The sequence below is a fragment of the Notothenia rossii genome (genome assembly GCF_949606895.1).
Source record: "Notothenia rossii genome assembly, chromosome: 5".
In the NCBI taxonomy this organism is placed as follows: domain Eukaryota; kingdom Metazoa; phylum Chordata; class Actinopteri; order Perciformes; family Nototheniidae; genus Notothenia; species Notothenia rossii.
Genome location: NC_136903.1, coordinates 56,139,886 through 56,164,300, shown reverse-complemented (window position 1 = coordinate 56,164,300; position 24,415 = coordinate 56,139,886). Strand labels below are relative to the sequence as shown.

Genomic DNA, 24,415 nt, shown 5'->3' with positions numbered 1-24,415 from the left:
CCACCAACCTCTCGCCCTCTCATCTACACTGCTGCTGACCTCCACAGCCTCAACAACAACCATCGTCTCCCTGCTGCTACTGCCACCGCAGCTAGCGCCGCTGGGATCCTCCGCCGACGCCGCTACATCCACCGGGGCGCTGGCCTCCCCCGCAACCGACACCTCCCTGACGGTTCACCCATCCCCTCACTCTGGACTATCCCCCACCCCCCCGCCATCCCCATCCACCGCACTGCCAACCTCAACAACCTTTGTACCCCCTCCCCTGCTCCACCATCCATCTCCCTCGCACTCCTGAACTGCCGCTCCCTCTCCAACAAATCACCTGTTATACACGAACTGCTACTGGACAATAACATTGATCTGCTTCTCCTCTGTGAAACATGGCAACAGCCCCTGGACTTCTACGCTCTCAACCAAGCCACTCCCTCCAACTACAGTTTCACTGCCAGACCCCGCCTCTCCGGGCGCGGGGGTGGTCTCGCTGTTCTCCACAAACAATCCCTACACATCACTGAACTGAACCTCAACCTCCCACCTATCTCATCCTTTGAACACCTTGCTTTCTCCCTCCCCAACTCTATCACTACTGTTCTAATCTACCGTCCCCCGAAGCCACACCCCTCTTTCCTCTCTGAACTGTCTGAACTACTCACCATTGCATCCTCTCTATCTTCCCACCTCCTACTTACCGGCGACTTCAACATCCACATGGATCAGCCCAATGCCCCCCTGACATCTGACTTCCTCTCCCTCCTTGACTGCTTCCACCTCACCCAACACATTGACTTCCCCACCCATACCAAAGGCCACATTCTGGACTTAGTCTGCTCCTCCTTTCTACCATTATCTAACCCCCAGCCCCTCCCCTTCCCACTCTCTGATCATCTCTGCATCCTCTTCTCCGCCCCTCTACCCTCCCCCCACAACCCCAAAAAACGCACCATCTCCTACCGCAACATCAAGGCAGTCAACCCCCTCACGCTCTCCCAGCTCATATCCTCTGCCTTCCCGCCCGACTCTGCCCCCTCTTCCCCTGACGACTATGCCACCACACTCAACTCAATTCTCTCTGACTCCCTCGACTCTCTGGCCCCCTGGAAAACCTCCTCTGTTTCATTCACCAACCCCGCCCCCTGGTACACCCCGGAACTCCGTACCATGAAACAGACCGGCCGTCAACTTGAAAGATTGTTCAAACGAACCCACCTCACCGTCCACGCCGAAGCCTATAAAGTTCACATCTCCTCCTACCGTGATGCTCTCCAAGCCGCCAAATCTGCCCACTTCTCCACCCTCATCGACAGCACCAACCGGAACCCCCGCATCCTGTTTTCCACCATCAATAAATTGCTCCAGCCACCTGACATCAATCCACCCTCCTCCCCTGACCTATGCAACTCCTTCCTCCTCGCCTTCAACAACAAAGTTTCACAAATCAACAGCTCCCTAACTGCCATGACCACTATCTCCTCTAACCCCCACGCCCCCCCTCCTCTCCCAGTCCACCCGCCCTTCCCTCCCCTCACTGCCTTCTCTCCTGTTGACTCCTCCCACATCCTAGCCATCATCACCTCATCCAAAACAACCACCTGCTCTCTTGACCCCCTCCCTACGACCCTAACTAAGGCCTGCCTCCCTGTCCTCATCCCCCACCTCACCACCCTCTTCAACCAATCTCTATCCCTTGGTCTTGTTCCCTCCATCTACAAACTTGCCTCCATCACCCCCATCCTCAAAAAGCCCACCCTTGACCCAGCCAACCTATCCAACTACCGCCCCATCTCCAACCTGCCATTCCTCTCCAAAACACTGGAGCGTATTGTCGCCACCCAGCTCCACACCCACCTCCAGTCCAACAACCTCTATGAACCCCTCCAGTCTGGTTTTCGCCCACTCCACAGCACTGAAACAGCCCTGGTCAAAGTAATCAACGATCTCCTCTCCTCTGCAGACTCCGGTGCCCTCAACATCCTGCTACTACTAGACCTCAGCGCAGCCTTTGACACTGTGAATCACTCAATCCTCCTACAAAGGCTGCGCCAACAGGGTGTTGAGGGCTCCGCTCTCGACTGGCTCACCTCCTACCTCACCGACAGGCAACAATTCATCTCCCTCTCTGGCCACACATCCGCCCTCTCCCCAGTCACACAGGGGGTCCCCCAGGGCTCAGTCCTCGGCCCCCTCCTCTTCATCTGCTATCTTTTCCCCCTTGGTCACATTATTCGCAACCTCAACCTTGATTTCCACTGTTACGCCGATGACACCCAGATCTACATCACCACCAAATCCCCTCACAACCCTCCCCTCACCCATATCGAAACCTGCATCTCTTCAATAAAAACATGGCTGACTCACAATTTCCTTAAACTCAACAGTGATAAAACAGAGCTACTCATCATAGGCACCAGATCAACCCTCAATAAAACAGGACCCATTTCACTTACCATTGAGAATTCGACCATCACCCCCTCCCCCCTGGCACGCAATCTTGGCGTTATCCTGGACCCCACCCTCTCCTTTGACCCCCATGTCAGCTCCATCATCAAGATCTCCTACTTCCACCTCCGCCGCATTGCCAAAATCAAACACTACCTCCCCCCCCGTGCTGCTGAATCCCTCATCCATGCCTTCATCACCTCCCGCCTCGACTATTGCAACGCCCTCCTCACTGGCATCTCCTCCCATTCCCTCCATAGACTCCAAATGGTACAAAACTCTGCTGCCCGCCTCCTCACCCACACCCGGACCCGTGAACACATCACTCCCGTTCTCCGCTCTCTTCACTGGCTCCCCATCAAACAACGCATCATCTTCAAAGCACTCCTCCTCACCTATAAAGCCCTTCACCACCTAGCCCCCCCCTACCTCTCTGACCTCCTCATCCCCTACAACCCCCCCCGAGCCCTCCGATCCTCCTCCACTCTCTCCCTCACAGTACCACCTTCAAGACTCAAAACATTTGGCAACAGAGCATTCTCCAGATCAGCACCCCGCCTCTGGAACTCCCTCCCCCAATCTGTCCGCCACTCTCCCACACTGTCTACCTTCAAAACCCAGCTGAAAACATACCTCTTCTCCCAAGCCTTCAACTTACCCTACCCCCCAACCCACTGACTTCACTCACACCCCGCGCTGTATCTCTTATTCACCCCACGCTGCATCTCTTATTCATACATTCATCAACTTTTTCTTTCCTCTTTTCCATTATGTTGTCTTTTGCTCGTTGTCCTATGCTTGCTCCCCCCCTGTGTTGTCCTTTGCCTGTTCATGTAATGTTCATGTTCAATTTTCTTGTCCAATATGTTGTCTTCTGCCTGTTCACCCCCTTTCTGTACTTTTAATTTTTTTTGTAAGCGACTTTGGGTTATTGAAAAGCGCTATATAAATAAAAGTTATTATTATTATTATTATGCCTGTAGAAATGTTGGGTCAAAAATAATGCATACAATAGCACAGATGCCTTCACCACGAATGGCTACAAAAAGATCTCATATCCCAAGCTTATTATCAACGAGCTGATGTTGCAGCTGAAATGTTCTCCAGGTCACAAAGTCAACCTCACATGATGATGTGATACCAGTTTTCAAGCACAGTAAATATTCTCTTCCCAGCGTATATGATGGGACCAAGGTGATGATGTAGTAGGCTACATGGTTTTAATAATACTTTTGCCTTTCAATGTTTGCCATTTCAAACCATGAGCATGGTTTAAATAATATTTGCCTTGATTTACAATATGTTAACCTTCATTATAGTCCTTGACAGCGGTCTGTACTGCTGTATTAACAACGTGTCACATGTTAAGAATTTACAATCAGAATCGAGTATTCAACTAAGCCGTGTAGTACAAGTTGTTAGTAGCCTTAAGGGCCTACACAGTTGTTATGCTATACCACATTGCCCTTCACCGGATGCATAATGAGCTGCACTAAACTACATTTTAGCATTTAAAATACCTAGCTATTCTTTTGCGGTTATTTTAACTAAAAAGTAACTAAAGTAGTGTAACTCATTACATTTCAGAGACAGTAATATTGTAATGTAACTTATTACTTTCAAAAGAGAGTAATAAGTAATATGTAATATATTACATTTTGGAAGTAACTTGCCCAACACTGGTTTTGGACAGGTGTCTTTTATACTGATAACGAGTTCAAACAGGTGCCATTAATACAGTTAACAAGTGGAGGACAGAGGAGGCTCTTAAAGAAGAAGTTACAGGTCTGTGAGAGCCAGAAATCTTGTTTGTTTGTAGGTGACCAAATACTTATTTTCCACAATAATTTGCAAATAAATTCTTTAAAAATCAGACAATGTGATTTTCTGCATTTTTTTTTCTCATTTTGTCTCTCATAGTTGAATTGTACCTAGGATGAAAATTACAGGCCTCTCTCATCTTTTTAAGTGGGAGAACTTGCACAATTGGTGGCTGACTAAATGCTTTTTTGCCCCACTGTATTTAATATAGCCTAGGTGTAAAAAATAAAGTAATAAATCATTCCAATGTGTGCTATAGGACAGTAAAAAAAATTAAAATAGTGATTAGTAAAATATGCATAAATAAAAAGAAAGAATGCTAACTAGGTAACATCAGATCAGAATAAACCAGTTTGAATGATTTGTTATTGGTTTTGATCATATTCTAAAGATGTTTGGATTATTGAAAAGTATACAGCTCCCTTTCAGTGTGTTCAGAGCTGTACCCGTAAATTCATTTTTTGCTCAAAGTGCACCAGATTGAGGCATTGCATGCCCCCGGACCCCCCTAGAGGAGGTGAGGTCCCCCCCCCCCAAATAAAGCAGGTTAAAATAATTAAACTGCATACATTTTATTTTAGTAAACATTGAAAACGGGTCCCACAGACCCAAACAGCACACAAAGGTTAAAGGTAGCATATAATAATGTTCAAATGTGCTAAATATATACACTGCAAAAAAACTAAAAAAGAGGAGTAAAAGTAGCTCACGACTATTTAAATTTTTTGAAAGTAGTCCTCATCCTAAAAAGGTTAGCGACCCCTGTTATAGAACGATACATTTGACAATTTTAAGCTTGGCCTACCATTTTATTGGAGCGATGAGGAACAGGTGGGGCTTGAAAAGGCCCACCTGTTCAAAGTGGGGAATGACAGACGAAGTTTGAGAACCACTGGGTTAATCCAATGTGTCTGTCACTTTGGAAAAAGTATTGATAATCCATAATTCCATGTGTATGCAAAAATCGGAGAATACAAATGAGCTGCTAATTGTAGCCACTAGAGGTTAGCGCAGCTTCGGGTTTTTCTACGCGTCACTCTCACTCCTTATTTGCTAACCGGTGTGTGTATGTGGAACTTTCCCTCGGTTAAAAAGAGATGTCAATCATCAAAATTAACCAAGGGGGGCCAGAGATAGGTCAAATCCACCCAAATCACCCCAGAGGTGGAGTTTTTTTTCTAAACCTCTCTAAAAAGGTCAAATGTCACTTATTTTGCATATATATATATATCAATCTTGATACAGGGTACTTATTATATGTTGTACTTCCGATTCCTAAAGCTTTTAGTCTAGCTTAACATCCTCCAAGGGTGGTTTCCACTATAAGTAAAACATATTCTTTGGACGGACACCATAATTTACAGTTTTTTACCATGTTCAATCTGAATTTTCTTTAAAATAAAAAAAAACATCTACAGTATATTGATTCTGACTTTTCTACATCCAACTCACATGTTTATCATTACTTTGAGAAAAAAGATTATTAATTTTCCCGTTTTAGAAGTGTAGTTATGGTCATTTGTTCTGGAAATGTCCTTTTCGAGCCTGAGACCTGAAAAACAAGCTTGGGGCTTAACAGGTTATATTACATTTGGTGATGATTAATGTTTTTTGTGTTAATGTAATAGCAGTTAAAACAGGACCGGTCAAATTTGACCGCGAATACCAAAGTAAGGGGGGAAAACGAACACAACAGGAGGGTTAAGTATATTTTGATGCCAATACTTTTGTACATTTACTTTGAAAACTACTGAGATTACTTGTATTATAATGTTTACAACGTAGTATCACTATTTTTAAGTAAAAGGTATCAGTACTTCTGCCGCCACATACTGTAATACAACAACTAGTATTGATAGATTTTTTTTTTTTAAAGTGTGCAGGTTCCTTCAGGAAACGACAGAGGTGGGAGAAGTACTCAGATACTGTACTTAAGTAAAAGTAGAAGTACCAAAGTGTAGGAATACTCTATAAGAAGTAAAAGCCCTGCATTCAAAATGTTACTCAAGTAAAAGGAAAAAAGTATTAGCATCAAAATGTACTTAAAGTAGTGATTGAGCAGATTGGTCCATTTCAGAATAATATACAGTATATGATATGTTTTATAATCATTGATCATTAAAGTGTTCTCAAAGCTGGTAAAGGTGCAGCTAGTTTTTATGACTTTGCATACTGCAGGGTAGCGTGTAAATTTACTCCAGGTAGAACTAAAGTCTGATTTAAGAGCTGATTATATTTATTTTATTATTAATCCACATCTGTAAAGTACCTAAAGGTATTAAATAAATGAAGTGGAGTAAAAGTACACCATTTACCTCTGAAATGTAGTGGACTAGAAGTACAAAGTAGCGCAAAATGGACATACTCAAGTAAAGTACAAGTACCTCAAAATTGTACTTAGTACATGTAGTTACTTTCGACGTCTGGGAAATGGTACTAAGAAACCAAACCTCTGAAATAAACAACAAAATCCATGTTTGCAGACTGTTTCCAGCATAAAATACTGTGCGTCTCCTTTGCCTTCTTTGAACTGTTAGAAAAGAGAACAAGAATGTAACAAGCTCACTTTAACATCCAGTGTCAACAACAGCCAAAGGCAGGTATGCTGCGTGTTGATGGAAGCTTTAACGAGCTGTGGGAGCGAGGAAGAGGGGCGGAATCTGAGCCTGCTGATGTGTGCCGTGCTCTCTGTGTGGTGTCAGAGACAAATCTAGTGGGGAATGCCATCGTGCCTCGGATTTAATTTTCCATCCTCGCATTCCTCGAAGCACTGCTAGAAAGCTGCCCCCATTCTGTTGTCACTGAGGAGGGGCTGAAGAGAGACAGATTCTCATCCACACTGACACAGGGCCGTGGATTATGTCCACATTGATTTAAAACTTTATTCTATTTCTTCAAAATTTCACAAGAAATCTGAGGAGTGGGATCATTATTTTCCTTTCCCCAAAGCCTATTTTTTTATGAGATTGAACGCTAAGTATTACTTCACTACTTAAATCTGTAACAACACTGTGAAATAATACTATGCAACATGTACTCTTTATACTTTTGTTATGTTTGTACTAGCTGCTACTGCTTTTATATGTTCATCTACTTTTATAATGTTGCTACTTGCTAAATGGATGTGTACTCGTTTTATTTTATTAACGTGATTGCCTTTATTAAATATGTTTTCGCTGTTTGTGCTGAAATGATTATGTGATACATAATGGATTTCTGAAGCCAAATACCCAATAGTGTATCCTTTCACTCATAGAAGTTCTGAAAGGTTAAATGTATTTTAATACTGAATATTGATGATGTTTGCAGTGCTGATAAATCCTGCCCACATAACAACAATAGTTTGCAGCTGTCCTCCAGAGCTCTTAGGACCTCTGATCCTGGGATTATCCACCCAGCTGAAGCAGCTCTGTGTAAATCACTGGTTTCTGAGCCATGAATTCAAATGTAGGTTTTCTTGTGACCCCAAATCCCAGAGTTCATGCCAACAGTTCATTTGAAGAGTGATATTCATCATTCAATTGCATTGATAGATTGAAGATGTAAATCCATCTAGCACATTACAAGACAAAAGTCTAAAAGATATATACATTTATGTCAATTGTTTCTTCAATTTCCTACACTTGTGATCCTTTAGATTTATCTTTTGGGTGTCCGGAAACCTTGGTTAACACTGATCTAAATATTGCATCATAATTTTAGAAATATAAACTGCAAAACCACTAATTCTAATGATTTTTTTTTTGTGGCAAGAAAAATGACTGTTTAAAGCTCTAAATGTTTTTTGCTCACAGAGCAGCGTATCATGGAGCTCTGTGCCACAACGGTCACATGAATTTCCTTGTACGTTTAAGTGCTCACTTTCCACTGGAATGTTAATCCTGTTCCAATGAGCCTTAAATCTGCAAATGCTGAAGTTTGCGGCACTGATTGCAAACTAATTGGAATGCATGCAATATTGAATGTCACAGCAGAGGGCTGTGATAGATTAGGAACATTTTCTGAGAAGCTTTGCGAGTCCTCAAGATATCAGTAACTGTTTCTTGTCAGGGAAATTGTATTTATTCAAGTCAACCGGCCCTCTCTTGCACATTTATACAAACTTCATTGGAAAAATCCATCCTTATCCTTTCTGCATATTCGATGCAACATACCGAATACAAACTACAACTAACATTCTAGCAAGTCAATCTTTAGGTCAGCATCACCTTTGGCATTCTAACATTCTAGTTTGCTGCTCCTAGTGAGAATAAGGGTCAAAGAAACTTGAATGAATTTAATCTGTCACTCTCGATTAATGACTCTTTACATAGTCACTGATCACTTTCCCTCCTTTTGAATATGGCTCATAGTACATCAATCTATACAGTATTTAATGTGATGTTTTAATTGTGTCTAATGTTGTTCCTGTCATGTTTGGGGAAAATATCACCCAAGTGCAGTTTAAAGGACTAAAAACTGCACAAACTACTTAGTAGTAGATAAAGTAAATTATTCAAAAGTTTACATTAACTTTGAATAATAACGCGGGAGAAACGGATCCTCTCTTTTCCTCTCTCTCTCTCCTGACAGCCCGATCTGATCTCTGATCGCGTCCGGTTATACTTCACTCGTGTTTATGTCCATATCGATCAGACCGGCTAACGGAAAACCCTGGTCCGTTAGTGCAGCTAGCTAACCAGATGCTAACAACACGGTCCCTGCTCTCTCTCTCTCTCAATCACACTAAATGCGCTATTGCCACACACACACGGAGCCAAGCTTGAATGAAACACAGAGACCCAGAAGTACTTGTACTGCAGCATATTATTCTAAAATCAATAATTTTGAATTATGAATTTCACACATAAAAAATAAGACATACATTACTTGGGGGTGATTGGGGGATGCTATGGCTGTTGTTTCCCATCAAATATGTTAGTTTTGTCAGGTTTGTGATTGTCATGTTCATGTTCATGTTAGTTTATGTTCCACTTCCTGTTTTATTTTGTACTCACCATGTCTCATTCCAGGTCCTTTTACTTCCTGCCTTGGTTCTTTTTCCCGCTATCGTCAGCAGCTGCCCCGCCCCTGATTGTTTCTTCCTGTGCCTACTTACCTCATGTATAAATTGTCCTGTCGCCCCTTGTCAGTTGCCAGTTTGTATTTTTTGTCGTGCCAAGAAGCCAGATCCAAGCCATTGTTAAAGAGACTCAGTGTTTTGACTTTTTATCGTCCATGTGAGCGCTTTACTTTTTTGACATTTTGTTATATCCTCTGAAAGAGTGATTTTCTTTCTTCAAGTAAAGATTATTTTCTTCACACCTTTTTTGTCTCTGGGTTGTGCATTTGAGTCCTCATACTATTGAGTCAAGGTTCCTAACAATGGCTATCCTAGGGGGAGCTGCAGCACCGCCTAGCGCCCCCCTGGCGCCGCCTATGTTAGCCCACCTTTAAAAACACTTGATTTTCCAAATAAATCATAAACTATGTCAAATTATTAGAAATTGTTAGTAATTAGATTAAACAGAAAAAAGGGATGGAAGGAGGAAACAAGTTAATAGATTACATTTGTCATTTTAATCATCACAAGTAAATATATGACTGCTAACTTCATACAACCAAGGAGGATTGTAACGAAGGTAACTTTGTTACTATGGACTGACGGCTTTGGGGCCTAGTAATATTGCACATTTGGGTTTGCACTATATATAACAACTTCCTTTTGCACAGTAATAATGTCACTCAGCACTTTAGTAGTGAACAGTTTGCACTTTATTAGCGTGATTTGCACAGTACAGTTTGGCATTGCAAATTGATTTTCATTTCATTGCATATTTGCACATTTTCATATAATTTATACTATTTATTGATGTAGTATTTATTAAATGATTAAACCGTATTAATTGGAATGTCGTCTGGCAGATGCTGATCGGGTCCTCGGCTCCACCTGAAAAGAGAGGGGAGTTAGCGAGAGCGCCGAAAGTGTTTATGACTGTGTAAGAATGACAGCGGTTGATATTAATCATTGTGTGGAAATTCATTCAATTTTTATTTCAGACTCAAGGTCCATATCACATACAAAAAGACAAGACACACATCAATAAATAAGATAAAAAGCTAAACACAAAACAGATCAAAAACATAAAATCAGTCCAATCACAGCTAGCCACACATGCTCACTGTCTGTATAGGCTATTGCGCCAATGTCTACAAATCATGGAAGAGAACCGAGTAGAACTCTTCACAGGGTTAATTAAAATCGAGATAACATGATTGTCCGAGTCTTCTAGGCGACACATGAATTTGTACATTAACTTTCTTAAAAGGGCTTGACAAGTAGGTACCCCCAAGTTAACAAACAGCTGGCTGGCACTGTGCCATCTTGGTACCCTCAGCAAATAATATGTTTGAGCGTGTATATATCATGACATTAAGTTGCATTAATTGTATAAGTGAACACTGTGTAAAGTTTACGTCCATCGCTTACCCTGCTGTTTCATCCTGTGTCCGCTCCAGTGTGTTCGGCCAAAAGGTCCTTGGTTGGAACAAACACTGACTATAATGTTCTTATCTGGACGTAAGAGCCGCAGACTTAACACAAAGTTAAACTCCACTCAAAATGAAGAAAAAGAGTCGTCGTCGTAGTTGGGAAACTTTACTGGTAACTCCTTCACCATGACATGGAGTGAAAACTGCAACAATAAATACAGAATGCAACACGATCTTAGTCTTGTGTTGTCTATTCAAACACCCTTAGTTGCATTGTAAATGTATACAATATAACATTACATTTTTCTTAATTTCTTTCCATCAGATAAGCATTGATATAGGAACTTCAACATGTTAACAATGACATGTAATCACTTACGACATTGATTGATCGGTTTTTTCATGCAGATGCAAATGGATCCTAACGGTGCCTAAACATGTGGCTTCCTTGAGTTTCTACCATTTCAACAGCATGACAGGAGGTGATGCAATATTGACAGGAAGTGATACATTCAAATAACTTTATGGACAGTGTCAAATAAACAAACGTTACAAGCCACCTGAAAGGTGCTGCAAAGCAGTATTTTAACCTTACAAATTATATGAAGTGTTTTTGGAAGGTTCCGGGACGAACCAAGTGGCGAGATAGGCGTAGGGGTTTCTGTTTTAGTTGGGAATGTATTTATATTTATTCTGGTCAGTTATCATGTTTGTTCTGGGTTCAATTAACAGATGGCTATAAACAATTAATAATTCTATGTAAATAAAATTATGGATATTCTTTATAATCATTATGATGACACGTGTATTTATTAAGTGTACCTGTGAATGGTTTCTCCCAATCAAATCTCTAAAGAACCTCTATAAAATGAGCCAGTCTTCAGTCAGAGGGGAAGGGTTAACATGTACAGGGAGTGGTGAACACCTACATGCTGGCTACTGTTCTCTTGTGGTGTTTTTGGAATAAAGTCACCATGGTTTGCAATTCTATCTCCTGTCGTGGTCGATTATTTTACTGAAAATCCAACCGCTAAAGGGTTGCTGTTTCACAAGGATTAAAGAGCAACTTGCAGGGTTTTTTTGCTACATTTATCCTTAACCTTGCCTGAAAATTACAATTAAAAATGTTCATGCAGGATTTGATATGTTTTACAAGACATAAGGGCAGGAATTCAGAGGAAAAGGAGCTGTTTTGAGCTCTGCTACTAAAAACTGCTTTTTTTTAACGTCATACGTCAAACGCGTCATATTAGGTCACATGGGGGAGCAACTTTCTCGGACTCCTTCTCGGCCCAATCCACGGTAGTAGCTTGTAGTTGGTTTGAGCGGTTGTGATTTAGTGAGCTGGTATGTTTTCGGTAATTTTACATTGCATTTCACCATTTGTAATCATGGTGAGCTTGTGTTTTTGCAGGTTGCACAAACTCGAGCCTGTCAGGACATTGAGTCCACAGTTTCCCTCACGGGAAAAGGACCGGAGCTAGCGTTCGTTCCTGGATGCGTTGTGCATCCACCTCCCTGCAGCACATACTCTCCACAGCTTTATCAGGAAACCGTATTATAGCTCTCTCCCCCCCTTCGCTGCTCTCTCTCCCCTACGTTAAACGGCACCGTAAGACGTAGTGTGGAGTTGCATTAGGTAACGCTCTGGTGGCTGTACTGCTCCAGCCGTCTCCTTTGTGTTTGTTTGTTTCCCCCTGTCTGTGTTGTTTGTGTGGGCGAGGTGGCTGTCACTCCTGGCTCCCGGCTCAACCTCCACTCACCTGCTGCAATCAGCTGTGCACCCTCCCCGACTACACACCTGCTTTCCATCAAGCCATTTACAACGATATATCAACGGAGGCTCCACAACCTTTCTCCGCCAGATCATCAAGTGTTAGCCGTATGTCGCGTCTCCCCTCCGGTACACAGCACCGTAGTGTGGAGCTGCATTAGGTAACGCGAGATACGGCTGATACTTGCGCATTAGTTTCTGTTATGGATCAGTATCAACAGTCCTGCCAGTAAAGTTACTATATTATCAATACTACTTTAGTTATAGCCTGATATATGATTGTTAACTTTACAATGTTGGGATGTGACTGACGTTAGCTAACATTAACTGTAGCTAACGCCGGTCACTCACCAAGACAGCTGCTCTGTTCTCCACTGGTTCTCCTCACACCAAAGCTTCATTTCTCTCCGATGGCCGTTATTTTTTCTAATCCTTGGCTGTTCCTGGTCTCTTGGACGCCTAGCAGGCTCATAATTATAATCATATGCATTCGAATACATATTTTCAACCTCTTCTGTGTCAAAACTAGCATTGTGATCCATGTTTATTCATACGTTAGACCGGCCGCTCTCCCCCATGTTACGTCACACGCGGGAGGTCACGTGCGGAGGCTTTTTTATGCGGAAGTGAAAATGTCTTACTAAAACGACGCCAGATGTCACTGTAGTGTATATTTCTGTATAATCATTTGAAAATCTAGTGTATTCATCATTTTCCTACGCATTTATTCACTGGTGTCTCTAACCTGCAAGTTGCTCTTTAACACTAGAACCGCCAACGGGTACATTTTACCCGCAGCTGTTTTTTTATTGTATGTAACTTTTTTTCAATAAAATATTAACGTCTCCCAGTCCGTGACTTTTCCTGAAAGTGTGTTATGTAACACCCTGTGTTGTTAAAAATTGTCAATATGAAGTCAGATTGAAAAAATCGCCAAAGAAATACCTATTTCCGCCAGCGGGTAATATTTACCTCATAGAAATGCAGCGCTCCTCGCGCTATTGATTTCGCGCATAAACATAAACATGACGTGTTGCTATTGCAACGCCTTTTGTCTACTGCTGTAGATAGAGAGAGAGATTGAGAGATAGATAGATTGAGAGAGAGATAGATAGATATATTGAAAGAGAGAGAGAGAGAGAGAGATAGATAGATATATATATTAATAGATAGATAGATAGATAGATAGATAGATAGATAGATAGATAGATAGATAGATAGATAGAGAGAGAGAGCGATAGATAGATAGAAAGAGCCGGTTATATTTCCAAAATGGACAAAAGAAAGAGACTCATGAACGTACAGGAGGCACTAGCGTTGCTAAACCGTCTGAGCGAAGCAGAGGCCAATGGTGGGGAAGTATCAGGACTGAGTGATGTGTCCTGGATTTGTTCTGCCTCTGATGGGTCATCTGACAGCGATCCTGAGCCTCCGCGGAACCTGAGGCCGTCCCATCCTGATCTCCCGCTTGCAAATGGGCCTACTGTACCAGCCCATGCAGAAGGTATGATGATTCTTGTTTTTTATTTCCTACTTTTCTACAAATCGTAGGCTATAAGATATCAAGGCATATAGATAATGCCTTTTCTTTTTACAAATGATCTTTTCATTGCCTTTCGAGGATGTAATATTATCAAATAAACATTTATGAAATATACTTTAGTCTAAAGTAGTGTTTTCCTCTCTCCTATTTAGTGTGTGCCACTGAGCCGTCACCAGCCCAAGAGATCGGGAAAGATGGCACAGTGTGGACGGTCATGGAGCCTTGCGGAGGCGCAGGGAGACGGCAGATACAGAACATCCTCACGGAGTCTGCTGGCCCCACACCACACGCACGTAGTGCTGTGTACCTGGACTCACATTCAGGTTCAGGTCCGGACTCAAGTCCAGAGGTTCAGGTTCAGGTCCGGACTTATAAGTCCGGAGTTGTGTCAAGTTGTGTGAGTAACTAAAGTGAACTTATTGTGAGCTAATTATCAATTGAAAATAAACTCATAATCAACTCAAATTCAAACTCGTCAGGTTTATTGTGCCCCCTTTCAACTTGTGTCTACACCATGTCTTTTCTAGAACTCTACATGTGTTACTAACTACACAACACAACTACATACATAGTGATGTACATACAAGACTCAATATGCAACAGTACAAGTCTATGTGTTCTTGTTCAAGAACAACAGCATATTGACATTGTCTGGGTGAAGTGTTGCTCTTTCGGCAGACACTATATCACCATACATACAAAGGAGTTAGCTTAGCTACACTACCATATATGGCAACCAGTATCCCACGCTGTCAGTGTCCACTATGTCTAAGCCAGCTTCCCTTGACGTCACACAGATCTCGCGAGCAGTTGTGATATTTTGCGAGACTTCGTGAGTTCAGTAATGGCCGCCATATCAGAAGCCAAAACAATGTTTTTCGTCTTTTCTCAGCGCAAATTTCTCGATCTATGGAAGGTTTTAGATGGTTTCGAACACAAAGGAGAATATACGTAAGTACCGGTTCCTGACGTTCCGATTTTAACCAGACTTGAACCGAAACTTTTTATAAGTCCAGTACCGGTTCGGCGTACCGGTACCCAGCACTACACGCACGTCACAACATTACTGACAAACTCACAGCATTTATGTATCTGTGTGATAATGTAATGTTGGAGGAAATCCGTGATTGCACAATTGCTGAAGCGCGGAGAGACAGAGTCACCTGGGATGTCTCTATTATGGAGCTGAAGGCCTTTATTGCGCTTCTCTATGTGAGAGGTGCATATTGTGGGAAGAACATTGAGATGGAGAGTTTCTGGTCCGAGCAGTGGGGCAACGCGTTCTTCAACGCAACACTGTCGAGGAACAGGTTTCGGGAAATCATGCGCTACCTGCCCTTTGATAAAAAGGAGACCCGCCGGTGCCGGTTGACCACCGACAAGTTTAAGCACATGAGGAAGGTGTGGGATCGTTTTGTCGAAAATTCAATCGCGTCCTACAGGCCAGGGTCCGACATCACTGTGGATGAACAGCTATTCCCGACCAAATCAAGATGTCCATTCACACAGTACATGCCCAACAAGCCCGACAAATTTGTCATCAAGTTTTGGCTGGCAGCTGACGTTGACAGTAAATACATGCTGAATGGCTTCCCTTACCTGGGAAAAGATGCCAGCAGGCCAGCAACACAACGGCTAGGAGAGAACGTGGTGCTGAGGCTTGTGGAGCCCTTTGTTGGTAAGGGAAGAAATATAACCACAGACAATTTCTTTACCTAGCTCCCTCTCGCCAAAGCGCTTCTCGCCAAAAATACCAGCCTAGTGGGAACCATCAAGCGCAACAAGCGGGAGCTCCCACCCTCTGTGGAAGGGAGATCTGAGCTCTTCAGCACCAAGGTGCTGAAGAGCGACAAAATGGTGCTTTCACGGCCCGTCCACACTATAGCTTCAAAAAAAGCTTGGAGCTGGGCGTGTCTGAAGCTCTGGGATTTTATTCGAGCACCGCGACCAAAAAAAGCAAAAAACAAAGCAAAAAACCCCGGGGATTTTATGCGAGCAATATATATATATATATATATATATATAAACTCCCCAAACCAGCGAAAACCTACCAGTTTCACCCACTATCTCTGCCACCTCCCTCCATGCCTGGTTCCTCCGGTTTGTATCCCGGTAAATAGTTCTGGTCGTAAAGAACCGGGTGATTTGCAATAGTAATTTCTCGTTTGGAATATGAGGAAATGAACTGCGGTCTGGCTCTCCCAGCTTGCACGCGGTTTGATTGGCTAGCTCTTGAACTGTCAGATTTGCATAAACGGGATTTGATTGGCTGACGCTGGCTACTCCGGCGTCTCCGGCTTCAGAAGTTGAACATTGTTCAACTTTTGCAGCCTGAAACGCCAGGAAAGCTCCGCTCTGCTACCAACAATTCAGTTTGGCGAAAAGCGAGGCAACGTGACGTCACCCCATTCAAAGTGAATGGGCAGACGCGTTGGAAACCGTTTTTGAAGCTGTCGAAGCTGTAGTGTGGACGGGCCGTTAGTCTACCAGTGCAAGCCGAGGAGAAACGTGACAATACTCAGCACGCAACACCAGCATGTGGCCATCTCCACAGAAAGAAAGCAAAAGCCAGAGACTGTGGAATACTACAACCACTGAAAATTGGGGGTTGACGTGCTCGATCAAATGGCTCGCCAATATTCGGTGAAAGGTAGGCTATTATTGTTATTGTTATTATTATTATTATTATTATTATTATTATTGTTATTATTATTATTATTTTAGGCCTATAGAAAACACTGCATTGGTCAATCGTTTTTACTAAATCCTATGTTTCTCTCATGTGGCACGCGTAGATGGCCCGTTGCTGTGTTTTATAATGTGCTGGATCTCGCTGCCATCAATGCCTGGGTGCTGTACAGGAGCTGCATGAGCCAGGAGAACATACCGAGAAGGGACTTCATGCTCCAGCTGGCACACGAGCTGCGCGCTGAGTGGATGGCATCAAAAGCGCCACCACTTGCGGACCTGCCCTTCAGCAGTGCTGGTGAAGAAGAGCGCAGGAGAATGACCTGCATGGTGAAGGCGCACTGCAAGCAGAATAAAACGTTCTGCAAATGTGTCAAGTGTGGGGATGCTGTGTGTGGCAAATGCACAGCCAAGGTGCTCAGTGTTTGCAACAATTGTGTTTGAGTGTTTGTGAAGCGTTGTGATCGATGTGTTCGTTCTTATTGTTCTTGTTCTCTGATGTTTTTTGTTATTTGTATACGTTCTGTGTTATCTGCTGTTCAATTATATAACAAATACATTATTATATTAATTTATATTATTGTCATGTTGTTGTTTTTTTATGAGTAGAAGGCTATCAGACGATATGAAGCATTTTTACCTTTACGAAACACAAGCCTAACATCAAGCGTTTATTAGCGAGAGTGGGTAATATTTCTACCATAGAATATGCAGCAATCCTCGCCCTGTTGATTTCGCGCGTAAACATAAAAATGATGTGTTGCTATAGCAACGCCTTTTGTCTACTGCTGTTCCTATAGATAGAGAGAGAGATAGATAGATAGATAGATGGATATATATATATATATATATATATATATATATAGATAGATATAGATATATATATATATATAGATAGAGAGATAGACAGATAGATAGTTATAGATAGATAGAGAGAGAGATAGAGATATATACCTAAACAAAACACAAGTCTAACACCAAGCATTTAAATCAGCACTGTAGCGATTTTTTATACTTCATGCTATCTGTACAAACTATATAATATGAAAAGCTGAAAGTCCACAGATTATATTGGTAAACATTTCATCCCTGTGTGATCAAAACTCACTGTTCTGTATGGTACATTGTACCTTGGAAATCAATAGCGGGTAAACTTTACCCGTTGGCGGTTTTAGGTATACAGCGACCTCTGGCGGTTCTAGTGTTAAGTCCCATAAATGGGTTCACTGAATAAACTTGTCTACGAAGGGATTATGATGTGTCTCCTCATTCTAACAAACTAAAAAATGAATTAGTATAGCACATTTGAAAAGGATGTCGCACAAAAAACCGATTGCTCAAAATTAAAATAATAACTGGCTAATCAAACCTCCTCACTTGCTGCTTCCCTCCCCACTTGCTGCTTCCCTCCTCACTTGCTTTTTCCTTCTCCTGTTGTTTCTTCATCCTCTAGTCCAGTGGTTCTCAACTGGTGGGTAACAACCCAAAAGTGGGTCGCGGACCCGTTTCGAGTGGGGAAAATACAATTGTTTTTTGTTTGTTTTTAGGGCAAATAGTAAAACTTTTATTTTGAAGGCCCGATTTTCTAATGCTGTGCATGCAGTAGGCGTTGGACTGTAAGTACCGGAGACCATAAACGGTTTTGAAAACTTCTGTCACGAAGTGATCATCTTCTAAATAAAACATCTTTGCTAATGTTTTTTCGAGTCTTCTGGCCAATCAGAATCAAGATTGTTGCCGGAAGTCCCCACAGAGAATAACTTTGCGGTATAACTATTCTTTATACACCCATGGGTATAACTTCAGATGAACACAATTAAATATGACCCCCGGTTTGATGATTGACTGGTCACAGAACAATGGGGGGTATAGTAGTATTCGTTTATTTGTCCCCGAGGGGAAAATGGGTTGCAGCACATCACAAAGAGATTTAAAAAGATAAGACAATACGTCACTGACAACAACATAGACACAGATTAAAACAAACAGACATAAGAAAACCAGATATCGGCAGACATGACAAGGGGCCTATAGGCCCTCATTTGCGAAATAGGGGGGACACGGGCCAGACCAGCTGGGTAAACAGTGCGTCCTAGCCATAATTTATTTAGGAGTTTGATGGCTTGTGGGACGAAAGACAGCCGAGATCTGTTCTTTTTTAACAGAGTGGGACGATATCTCCAATCGGATGGCAACAGTTCAAAGTAAGAGGCAAGACGGTGCCTCAGGTCACTCACAATATTGTGTGCCAATTTTAAAAATCTGTCCTTGTATAAGCATTCTATATTAGCAAATGAGATTCCTGTCAATTTACTGGACAATGTTATGGCCCTCCTGACTGACTTTTTCTGTGCCTCAGTTGCGTTGCCGAACCAGCATATAATGCCGAAGGAGAGCACACTTTCGATAAAAGCATGATAAAGCATCTTCACCATTCTGTTGCCGACATTAAAAGACAATAATTTACGTAAAAAAAACATTCTTTGTTGAAACTTAGCCTTTTTTTTCTCAGCCCAAACATCTCATCTGAGCTTGTGGTCAAGCACGACACCAAGATATTTGTACTCAGTGACACATTTAATGGGCTCGCTATTTAACACTAGAACCGCCAACGGGGTCAATTTGACCCAGAGCTGTTTTATATTGTATGTAACTTTTTTTAAATAAAATATTAAAGTCTCTCAGTCCGTGACTTTTCCTGAAAGTGTGTTATGTAGCACCCTATGTTGTTAAAAATTGTCAATATGAAGTCAGATTGAAGAAATCGCCAAAAAAATGGCCATTTATACCTATTTCCGCCAAGCGGGTCATATTGACCCCACCCCACGCTATTGATTTTGTGTGTAAACAAACATGATGTGTTGCTATAGCAACGCCTTTTGTCTACTGCGGTTCCTTATAGATTGAGAGCGCGAGAGAGAGAGAGAGAGAGAGAGAGAGAGAGAGAGAGAGAGAGAGAGATATTGAGTCTGTAGTGAAGGAGCAGTCTCCCGGTCACGCTCACGGGTGACTGCTCGTGCTGCGCTCTGCAGCAAACAGCTGTTTGCTTTTCACCCAACAACGACAACCGCCTCACTAAACACTATGTTGTAGCCTTAATAAACCGTCCTCCACGCAAACTCTAACCCATGCGTACGCACTAAGCACAAAAACGGGAGAGACGAGAAACTGCGACACCGTTGGCAGAAGGATGAATGGAGAGAAATATGTGGAAATAATACCATAAATAAAATGTTACCTCTCATTTATCATATATGAAGAATTCATTTTCAAACATTGATTAAAGCCAATCTTAAAATGATTAAACAAGCGCCTGTTTGCGACTCCTCAGTGCACACAAAAACATAACTTGGAGAAATAAATAAATACGGATATGTTATTTAAAACCACCTTGAATATGTTGTGTTAATGTTATGAAATGTTTTCTCATAAATGATGCGGTAAGCAGGAGAGAATTACGTCTAACTGACGCCGTTTTGCATTTCTATAGGTTGTAGATATGAGCATGGTTAAATATACTATCATGTTTAATCCTGTTTTATGCCGTTTGCCAAGACTTGATAAGTTGCTAGTAACACAGGAGGTATGGAAACTAAGAACACCATATGTGGTAAATTGTACAGCTAATATAACACAACACGTTAGTTGTATTTCCTTTAACTGCATGGATTATGGATATATACATAGTTGCTGATCCAAAGCTGGAACACAAACCACCAAATACAAAAACATAATTCAGATCCAGCCATCATGAGTCCTCCCCGGAGGGATTCCCCGATCATTATGGAGGACGGAACATGACATAAGTATAAATAAATAAATAAATAAATACATAAATGTCTAAATAAATGTATGAAGAAATACAGGAATAAATAAATAAATATGTAAATAAATAAATAAATACAGGAATAAATAAATGAATAAATACATACACAAATAAATAAATAAAAGAATAAATAAATGCATAAATAAATATGGAAATTATTACACCAATGTATAAATAAATAAAAGTCGAACATAACACACGTTATTATATATCTTTCATATATTTCTATATTTATGTATTTATGTGTCCGTATGCTAATGAGGTGGGCGGTCCTAACCTCAGTCTGAAGCAGGATTCGCCAATTGTTGGAGCCAGGCAGAAGCCAGAGATTCGTGGCAAGTCACATCTGTACATTCTGTGTACAGTGTACACCCACGGCAACTCGCTAATAATGGCTTCGGCTGGAAGGGCGTTGGCAGACCTTCGGCGGGATGCGGCTAACCAGCTTGAAAACTGTAAGTGACTCATGTTTAGGTCTAGTGTAAGACTGATCTGACAGTGTAAAAAAGTGTGGCGCTATGTTATGTCAACCCAGTCTCATGGCATTTCGTGTTCACCAACACGATTTTTAATCTATTGATTCGTGTTCACCAACACGATTTCCCCCTTGTTTTCGTGTTGCACAGCACGATTTTAAAAGCAATGTATTTCTATTGGTAGTCTCACTGCATTACGTGTTCTAGGAAGACCGGAAGCTGTGTGGTTCATAAAAACATGTTCTTACTCAATATCAAGCCACAATTATTGCTTTTATTTTAAATCGTATAATTTCTGACTTTTGTTGCCATTTGTGAGGAAAATAAATGGGGCTGAGAGCCTCAGGATACTGAAATCTCTATTTTTTAAATCTTTTTTTCCTTCTAATTTGTTATTCTTTTCAAAATAACACACTGTTATTTACTCAACAATAACACATAATTATACTTGTTTTTATTTATTGGTTTATTTCCAAAATCTTTAGATTTGTTTACGTCCGTCAGGAACTGAATTTCAAAAATAAAAATAACCGGAAACAGACGTAGGCCTCTAGGAGTTTAAGATGGCCGAAGACACTACACTACCCATAATCACCAGCTATCGTTTAGGACTACAGTCCCCATGATTAATCTTCAAGCTCTGGGATTGGATGTTGGAGTGGCAGTGCGCCAAGGTTAAACTAGCGTCAAACAGCTGTTTGAAATGGAACGAAACCATGCCAGACTATCCAAAACTGGAATCGAACTCCCCCCCCAGAACTACACATGCTGGCTATTGTGTTTCGCAAAATGTTCTATGGGACGTCTCTACTGAACCTTTTTAGTTTTTCCCACAATTAGAAGTTGCCATGACATTGGTGTTATCAAATGTAAAACATATAATTAATAAATGGGTGAAAATCGCTTGTTTCCATAATGCGCAGCATTAATATATACCCACATGACAGCTCATTGTTACTTTATAATTCTACTCCACTATAATACAGAGGTTAATCTGGTATTTTTACTCCACTACATTTATTTTAGTTACTTTGCAGATTCTGATTAATGATGTGAAATATAAACAACCCTTAAAGTCCTTATCTTACATTAAAAACTTTTTTTGGCAGTTGATTTCTGGGGGGTGTATGCAACAGATAGTCAATGTATGTTTCTTTATTTCATACTGAATAATATGTAAAAAAAGGAAAAATATTAGGTCCAATAAAAAAACTTTGCTTCTGGAAGCAGGCCATTTCGTGACGTCACGTGTGGTTCCCGGCTGCCGCTGTCTGGCTCCCTGCTGCCGTCCGGATCGACAGCCAATGCGCGCAGCCAGCGAGAGTTCAGTTTACAACTTAGATTAGGATATATAAATGATAAACAAATTTCAAATTGATGGTTCACTCACCCTGGACAGTGTTAGTTTTTTCACAGCTTTATCGGACCTGTGTTTCTTTTGTAGGGGTTCCGCCAAGGAGTCTGACATCACTTGTGTTTCACCCTGTTTACTATCGGACAGCGTTGTCTCCCGTTGGCCGCGAAATATCGACGATGCCTGGGGCTCAGCCTCGGAACGCGAGGAAGTCATTGGGGTTGAATCACCTGTCCTAATTGATGGAATTGCACCCTTTCTTATGTCCAACTGTTTTTTGAAACCCATCTTCCATTGTTGGTAGCCTTCAAAATCATCAGGGACAACAAAATGTGCCCCACAAATAACGCTGGTTTCACTGGCGCACTGCCAATTTTTTCTTGTGTTCCGCACAAATCGCTCCCATTTCTCCCGTAAAACCTTCTCTTTCGGGAACAAATGAACGGTAAAACCATCCCGATTGGTGTTGCTACACCCGCCAACGACACACCTCTTCACCATGATCCGGAAAAAACAAGACAAACTCGGAGATAAACACTGATACACAAAGTTGACATGCGGCTATACCAGCAATGCTACACTGTGTGATGCTGGGACGGGCTGAACTCACCAGGATTCGCGGAACCACACGTGACGTCACGACACAGCACCAAGCAGCGGCAAGTTTGAATCCAGACTTTTCTGGATACCTCTGAATTTGACCCATTTTCCCGATATTAACAAGTGATTTACAGCAAATAGGAAACGATATTCGATCTATATCACGTGTTACTGGAATAAGACCCAACAAGTTAATGCATTTTGAAACAGTTCTATGATCTTTCAGCTACAGTAAATTACGCAAGATAAGGACTTTAATGTTAAGCCCCAAGATCCCCGCCGGCGAGGACCCTGTTTTTTTTTTCACGACACTGTGTCTCAGGGGATCTTAATATTTAAGAACCTATTAATGTGTTATACCAGATTAACGGAAATAATCTCAGCTAATTGACGATATAAACCATCTTTACCAAAACAAAACACAAGTCTCATAAGAAGCATCTAAATGACCCCTTAGCGAAAAATGCTAACGGAGATTGGCACAGAACTCAAGATAAAAGTACCCTTATTACTTATCGTAGCTGCACATACAAGATCTCCGATTAAAGCTGAGGTTCCACAGATTATTTAAGTAAATAGTGTCATCACTGAGTGATCCAAACTTGCGACAAAGGAAGCAAACACAGACATCACAAAAACGTACCTTTACGTAGCTTCTAGGGAGATCGTCTCACCGTAGCTGTCAATCTGATCAAAAGACGTGTTCAATGGCATTAAAACGAGAAAAAACGTGGATGAATCGGTTAATCCATAGGTTGATAAAGTTTCTGGGCAATAATTTGTTTTATTTATAATCCATAATTCCATTTTTATGTAAAAATCGCAGAGCAAAAGTTAGCTGCTAATGGTAGCCACCAAGAGTGGCTGCTGCTTCCGGTCTTGGCTATGCAGCGGTCTAACACACACACATGACCAAATAAGGACTATGTGGGAGTTCCCCTCGAGTCCATTGGCTCTGACGGTTAGAAAGAGATGTCACATGTCAAAATCCAGCACGGGGAGCCAGAGATATGAAAAATCCACCCAAATGGCCCCAGAAGAGGTTTTTTTGTGCTAAATCTGTCTAAAAAGGTCAAATATCACTTGTTTAGCATCAATCTTGATACAGGGTACTTATTATATGTTGTACTTTGGATTCCTAAAGCTTTTAGTCTACTAACCCATCATCCAAGGTTAGTTTTCACTATAAGTACAAAATATGTTTTGGACGGACACTAGAATTTACAGTTTTTTACCATGTTCAATCTGAATTTTCTTTAAAATAAAAAACATCTGTATTGAATCTGACTTTTCTACATCCAAATGACAGGTTTATCATTACTTTGAGAAAAAAGATTATTAATTTAACCCTTTTAGAAGGGAAGATATGGTCATATGTTCTGGGAATGGCATTTTCCAGCCTGAAACCTGAAAAACAGGTTTT

At 41.5% G+C, this 24,415-nt stretch overlaps 1 protein-coding gene and 1 long non-coding RNA gene across 7 annotated transcripts in view; both read right to left on the bottom strand.

Moving 5' to 3' along the window:
* LOC307039977 (uncharacterized protein) overlaps positions 1 to 24,415 on the bottom strand; it is an 88,474-nt gene that overhangs the window by 35,498 nt on the left and 28,561 nt on the right. The window contains exon 1 of one of the 6 annotated variants that reach the window (XR_013808385.1): positions 23,636 to 23,868. The exons of 4 other annotated variants lie outside the window; for them this stretch is intronic. The gene's annotated coding sequence lies outside the window, so the exon portion shown is untranslated. Of the gene's footprint in view, positions 1 to 20,839; positions 21,004 to 23,635; positions 23,869 to 24,415 lie in introns of those variants that run through there. One more of the 6 variants, XR_013808386.1, reaches the window with a different exon arrangement.
* Positions 10,012 to 12,378, bottom strand: LOC307039978. The gene is made up of 3 exons (XR_013808387.1): positions 11,111 to 12,378; positions 10,730 to 10,934; positions 10,012 to 10,189 (listed from the first exon to the last, which is right to left on the bottom strand). It is a non-coding gene; the product is annotated as an uncharacterized lncRNA (long non-coding RNA).